Source organism: Epinephelus fuscoguttatus, linkage group LG5 (assembly GCF_011397635.1).
Source record: "Epinephelus fuscoguttatus linkage group LG5, E.fuscoguttatus.final_Chr_v1".
NCBI classification, from domain to species: Eukaryota; Metazoa; Chordata; class Actinopteri; order Perciformes; family Serranidae; genus Epinephelus; species Epinephelus fuscoguttatus.
The window spans coordinates 1,010,923-1,018,141 of NC_064756.1; the positions used below are offsets into that span (position 1 = coordinate 1,010,923).

The 7,219-nt window shown below is 38.9% G+C and overlaps 1 pseudogene; it reads right to left on the reverse strand.

Moving 5' to 3' along the window:
• Window positions 1-2,465: 2,465 nt before the first annotated feature.
• LOC125888447 (olfactory receptor 52E4-like) lies at window positions 2,466-3,388 on the reverse strand (annotated as a pseudogene).
• Between the last annotated feature and the right edge of the window lie 3,831 nt (window positions 3,389-7,219).

Sequence of the window (7,219 nt, forward strand, 5' to 3'; positions counted from 1 at the left end):
AAACATCAAAAACTATGTGTGACAATATGTAGCAGGAATATTTGTTTTGTAAATAGATATACATAACAATAATTCTGAAAGCATTAAGTGTATTTCTTACATGTTTTTGATCATGTACATGTACTGTGAAAAATGTACCTTTTACCACATATATCCAATAAACCTTTGAAATATGTATTTGGCATATGTGAGTTTTACATGTTAATGCCTTTAATGTGTTGTAAAAATATGTCAATACATTATTAATTAAAGACAAGGGCAGGGCTTTTGTAAAAAGCACAGAGTAATCCAACTGGTTACGTCAAATTCTTAATTCTAATCAAAGTTACGAAGCAGAGGTTCAAAAAAATTTGTCTGATTTAATGCACTTCTTAGCTGCACTTCTTCCATGAGGGATGTCAATTTTGATTAATTTGGCTTCCTATAGACCGACACCAATAACCAGTATCTAGACTCACAGGTCAGTCTTTAGACGCTTTGCTTAACTAAAGACTGATGACTTTCTCCCTGATTTTGTGTTTAGATGGGCGGATACAATTTCAGAGTTTAAAAAACTCTCTGTGTTGCAGAACCAATAGTAAATCTGCAGGGCGGTCCTTCGGTGGCTCGCTGAACTCTTGTGCTTGTAAACATAGTCCTACTAGAAACACGTGTAGTGGTACAAAATGGCTCAGCCGTGCTCGCAGAAAACGCCGTCAAAGTTAGTGGATGTTTGTCGCGTTTGCGGCGACACATTCTCGCCAACTAAAAGAAACAAACATAATCTTTTACAAGGCCATGACTCATCCGTCCGGCCGGACTATAGAGGGAATCGCCTTGTTGTTTACAAATACTTCCGGGTAGAAAACCAGCAGAGCTTTTAGCTATACGTATATATATATATATATATATATATATATATATATATATATCACATTTTTCACATCACTGTATCACCGTTTAGGCTAATCTGATGTTTGTAAAGTCTATAAACACAATGATTGAACAAACATTACTATTTCTGTGTGCACGTTTAGCTGGGCTAACCGTTAGCTGTTAGCCCTGTTAGCCGTTAGCAGTGTCTGTAATAGGTAATAACTCATTAAATGGTCCGTGAAAAAAATATCTTTTCCAGCGGATATCTTAGTTACAACATGAGTGAGCTAGCAAAGCAGTTTTGTGTTGCTATGTGTGGTATTTATTCAGTTTTGGGAAATCACAATGTCTAGAGAGCATCAGTGGCTGCAGCTGACAGGGACAGCTAACAGCAGCAGCAAAGCTAACATCAGGACGTCATCTGTTAAAAGCCTCCCGTTCAGGAGGATACGACATGAAACTACTCCAGTTAGCTCAATCATGTTGTAACTAAGACATCCGTTGGAAAAAATATTTTCTTCACGGATGAGCACACGTTTGATAAAACGGAGTTAAATCTCTCGGCATCCATTTCAAGCTCTCTGTGTGTTTGTTTCCTTGCGGACGAGAAAAGGGGGAGTGTGCATTTCTGAGAAGGCGTGTCCTTTTCAGGACAAGAGGCGTTGCTTTGTTGCCGGCCGTTTTCGCCGGTGTGTTAAACACACTTTAGAAAGGAGTGTCCCCAGACTATCAGAAGGCGGAGATGTAGACCAGTATGAAACCAGTATCTAACTGGTTGACAAAAAAAAACAACACAAAAAACCAACAACAATACAAAACAATGATGAGAAATTAGGGCTGGGCGATATGGCTTAAAAAATAATATCACAATTTTTGCAGTCCATTATCACAACACCCAATATGTATCCCCTCTTGAACTTAAATCCTGAACTAATACATTTAAGTTAAATAAAGTACCTACTGTTACAATAATGTGAAAAACAGTACTGATACATTAAAGATAAATATGCTGTTATAATAAAGTACAATAAAGTGCTGTTTTACTAACGTTAAATAAAATACTGTTATGATGAAGTTAAAGTACTGTTCGACAAAAATTAAACCAAGTGTTGTTAAAAGTTAAGTTAAACTACATACTGTGATAATACATTTCAATAAAGTGTTGTAATGACAAAGTTAGATAAAGTACTGTTCTAATAAAGTTAATCGCAGTTAATAAAGTTAGATATTAACTTTTTATTTAGATAAATAACTTACTGATATGATAATGTTAGTAGAAGTGCTGTTCTTAAAGTAAGATAGGTAAGATGAGTAAAATAAAGTACAGTTCTAATAAAATTAAAGATGTGAACACTGGCCTCCGAAGTGCTGCCCCCTTAACTTACATTATTGTCCCACCACATTTCCCCATGATGTCGCCAGGCATTGTTTAACAATAATAGTGAGCAGCTGTGTATCATGCCGATGTGAAAGGACAGCTTTTTCGTTGGTGTCTGACGCTGCAAGTCAATGACCAGGCATAGATTTTCAATGACTTCGGAGTGAGACCAGGTTGATGTATACAAGTGACATCTTAGATCTCAGAAACTATAAAAAGGCAAAGTGTTTCTTTAAGAATAATGCACAGTCTTGATAAAGCGACAACATGTGAGTATTTTCACAATGTGCTGTTGGATCTCTGCGGTTCTGATGCCGTAGATGATCGGGTTGAAGCAGCTTGGAAACAACACGTACATGGTGCTGAAGAAAACTGACCTGATATGACAGGAAAGCAACAATTGCGAAGGTCAGGCAGATGGTCATGACCACGACATGGGTAACGCAGGTGGAAAGTGTTTTGACACCCGACTTACCGGAACTCAGCACAGAGGTGAATATGTCTATGTAGGAGGAGGTGATAAAGATGAAGATTGCTACAGGGATGAGGAACAAGCCCATGAGCCCAAGCAGGTTGTTTATGGCGGTGCTTCCGCATGCAAGTCCCATTAAGGCCATGTGCTCACAGAAATAGTGGTTCTTCACGTTCCCAGAGCAGAATGACAACGATCCTACCAGACTCACCATTAATGTGTTCAGGAAGATGTTTCTAATAATAATTAGAATCATGAACTTTAGTAATCGTGGTAACACCATGCGTTCATGGTAGTGGAGTGGCGTGCAGATGGCAAAGTAGCGGCCCAGTGCCATCCACACCAAGAATGTGGACTGACAACCTGCTACAAGCTGAACAAAGTAAATCTGAGTCAGGCAGCCAATTAGAGAGATTCCCCTCCAGCCAAACAGGAAGCTCAGCAGCATGTTGGGGATAGATAACACTGGTTGGCTCAGGTCCACACACGCCATGCCGGCCATGAGGATGTACATCTGCAAGTGGAGGCTCCTCTGTGAAATGATGATATACAGCAGCAGGAAGTTGGCCGACAGTGACACAACCAACATGATGAAGAATGGGATGAAGAGGACGGGCCTCAGAACTCCCAAGTTCATTGAAGCCATTGAGGATGAAATGTTTGTGCGAAGAGACATTCTCCATCTCCTTCTCATAAAACGTCCTTGATCAGGGTTTCAGTTGGATTACCTGAAAACAGAGAAACATTTTTAAAAGTTCCTTCACTTCTTCAAAGACGCAATCTGTGATCTGAATAAAATCAAAACACATGTACACACATCAAACAGCCCGGTCATCAGAAGAAAATGTCAGCAAACACAAATAAGTTACATTTTTATGTTTCATCAACATTTCTAAAATGATGTAATGTATGAGCTGACTTTGTCATCTGGCAAAATATTCTCATCTCAAGTCATCACATACAGCTCTGTTGTCAGTGGATTTTCACTTCTACAGGTGCAAACACTCCCCCTCATACCAGTGAACATCCAGGGAATGGACACTGAGATGGTGAAATCTAACAAGTACCTGGATGTTCACCTGATCAATGAACTGGACTGGACAGACAACACTAATGCACTATACAGGAGAGGACAAAGCAGAGTATATCTGCTGAGGAGACTCAGGCCCATCAGAGGACAGGGGGCACTCCTGAGGACCTTCTATGGTTCTGTGGTCTTTTCTTTTTATTAATATATACTTATATGTTGCTTTGAGTTTTTTCTACTGACACTTCCTTTTTCACTCTGCAACTCTAATGTTGCAAACTTTCCAGCTGTGGGACAAATACAGGATTATGTCATCTCATCTCATCTTACCTTATTATCTCCTGTTAATATACTCTGTATTACCAGAGAAGCACTTTTTTTTTTTACCATTTTATTTTAAATGAAAGTAGGTTGTCTTTAACAATTTATGCTGTTACTGCTAACACTAGTACTACTGTGTCTGCAAAAACAGAGAAATATAATATACATCAAAGTGTCTAAAAAAAACACTGACATGCTCCTGACACATGAATTTACTTTGAATAATAATCCAAATCAAATATATAGAAGAATACAACACACTGACACTGTCCATTTTGATTAATGGGTACTTTTACTTTTGGTACTTGAAATATATTCGCTGATGAACTACAGGACTTTTAACAAGACGACCAACAGTGGACATTAACTAAAAATAATTATCCATAGTTTTTAAGACAATATAAATTAGTTTACATCAGAAATGTTAGTAAACACAGCTGAGAAAACATGACAAACTTTTTGAATTCTGATCAGCTGACAGACACAGTTCTACTGTTATTTTTTTAGTTTTTTTGGTTAAAGTGCAGTCTCAAATTCTCTTGCTTTTCTTTTCTTTTCGACAACAATATAGAATTCCTGGTTGAAATACAGATTTTTGTGTTTTGTATTTTGTTGATGGGGCTACTCTTTTGTAGGCGTTTTCAGCAGTGACTGTACCTTGAAGACTCCTCTCGTAAAACTCTGAAATATCATCACTGAAATTTAAATATAGTTTAAAAACTGTCATTTTATCCACAATAACTAAACTTTGTAACAAAGAAAGTAAAATGTCAGCCAAATGAACGATATGGAAAACGACTTTTCTTCAGTGACCACAGGACAAAGCACAACCTCATCAGAGACAGAGAAAGGGAAAATTACATCAAGCCTGTAGTCAGATTTTACCACCTCCTGAAATTCTTGATATTTTCTCTTGTCACCATCTTGGTGACTTCGCTGCCTTTGTCTAAACTCACAGAAGTCAAATCTGTCTCCTAATATCCTCTTTTTACATTTTGCAAGGGTCTGACTGTTTTGTTGGAGAGGAAAATACGAGCAACAAGAAAACAGGCACAGGGGTGACTGCAGAGAAATAACTTGTATCAGAAAAACAGCAAGAACATTATCAGTTAATGCATCTGCTGGCTGCGGGGAAATACTGAAAAGATTCAATAGCATATACTTGTTAAAAGGAAAAACACATCAGCACCATCACACATTTTAACAAACAAACCTCACCAGAAGCAGAGCTGGCTCATCTCTCCTCAGAGTGTTTGGTTTCACATCACAGAGAACACTGAAAACACTCAAATTCATCAGAAGACTCAGGCAATCATTTTCACAGTGTCTAAAAATGGCATCAAAGAGCATATCATTGCACAAGAATCAAGATGAAAACAACTCTGTCTGTCTGTCTGAAACAATCCCAGGTGAAATATCTCCCCCACTGTCAGAAAATCAGATTTGGGAACTCAATGGTTGTGCTGCTGCCGTGGTCCTGCCAGATGCCTCCTGCTGCTGCTGTTATCATTAGTCATACTTCTACTGTTATTATACACATATGATTATTGTCACATATGTATACTACCAGATATTAATATATACTTTAAAAATATTGTACCACAGTAGCCAGAACTATAATTATAATATTATTACTTTCATTGATGTTGTTGTAAGCTACTGTCATTACCGTCTGTCCCGCATCTCTGTCTCTCTCTCTGTCTCATTGTGTCCTACGGATTCCTGTTAATTTATTATGCTGATCTGTTCAGCTCTGTAGAAAAGAAATCAGCAGCTTTTACTTGTTCTTGGTGTTTGTCTTGTCTGCCAGGTGTTAATGTCCTCCATCCATCCCTTTGACCTCATGTCCCTGCTGAATGCTGACTAAGCACTTTAATACCCTCCGTCTGATGCTGCCATAGGTTGCAGAGAATATGTAGTGAAATCTAGAGCCACAGATACAGATGCAGCTCTCAATCTCTCCAAACAAAAGTAAAGAAAAACTGATGAACATGTTTTATAAAGATATGTACATTTGTGTTAAAGATTCAAAACATGTAAAAAGGGTCCATCTGCACTTTCGGAAAGATTCTATTTTAAATTAACTTCACTTTTCTGTGAGGTTCATATTTCATCATTTTATTTTAAATGAAAGTAGGTTGTCTTTAACCATTTAGTTGTTAATACTATTACTACTAACACTACTACTACTACCATGTCTGTGACAACATAGAAATATAACATACAAAATGTCCCACGCTCTCCCTCTCCCTCTATATATGAAAATTATAAGAAGATAGCAAAGTGTTTTTACAGAGCTGTTCCCTCAGTTGGTCATGTCAGTAAGAAATGGCAGTTAATAGGAACTGTGGAGGTCAAGCTGCAAACTCTGTGAGAGAGCTGCTTGTAGGATTGTTAGAGAGGCAAATCAAACCTCTGTTTGACTGCAAAAGACCTGCAGGAAGATTTCTCAGACTCTGGAGTGGTGGTGCACTGTTCTACTGTGCAGACACACCTGGACAAATATGAGCTTCATGGAAGAGTCATCAGAGGAAAACCTTTCCTGTGTCCTCACCACAACATTCAGCGTCAGAAGTTTGCAAAGGAACATGTGAACAAGCCTGATGCTTTTTGGAAACAAGTCCTGTGGACTGATGAAGGTAAAACAGAACTTTGTGGACACAATGAGCAATGGTATGTTTGGAGAACAAACTGTTAAACACGGGGGTGGATGGATGATGCTTTGGGCTTGTGTTGCAGCCAGTGGCACGGGGAACATTTCACAGGTAGAGGGAAGAATGGATTCAGTTAAATTCCAGACATCACAGCATCTGTAAGAAAGCTGCAGATGAAGAGAGGGTGGCTTCTACAACAGGACAATGATCCTAAACACACCTCCAGATCCACAATGGACGACCTCAAGAGGAGCCAGCTGAAGGTTTGGCCACGCCCCTCACAGTCCCCCGACCTAAACATCATTAAACATCTGTGGATAGAGCTCAAAGAGCAGAGCATGAAGACGGCCCAAGAATCTCACAGAGCTAGAAGCCTTTTGCAGGAAGAATGGCTGAAAATCCTCCAAACAAGAACTGAGAGACTCTGAGCTGGATACAAAAAGTGTTTAGAAGCTGTGATACCTGCCAAAGGGGGCGCTACTGAGCACTGACCATGCACGGTGCCCAAACTT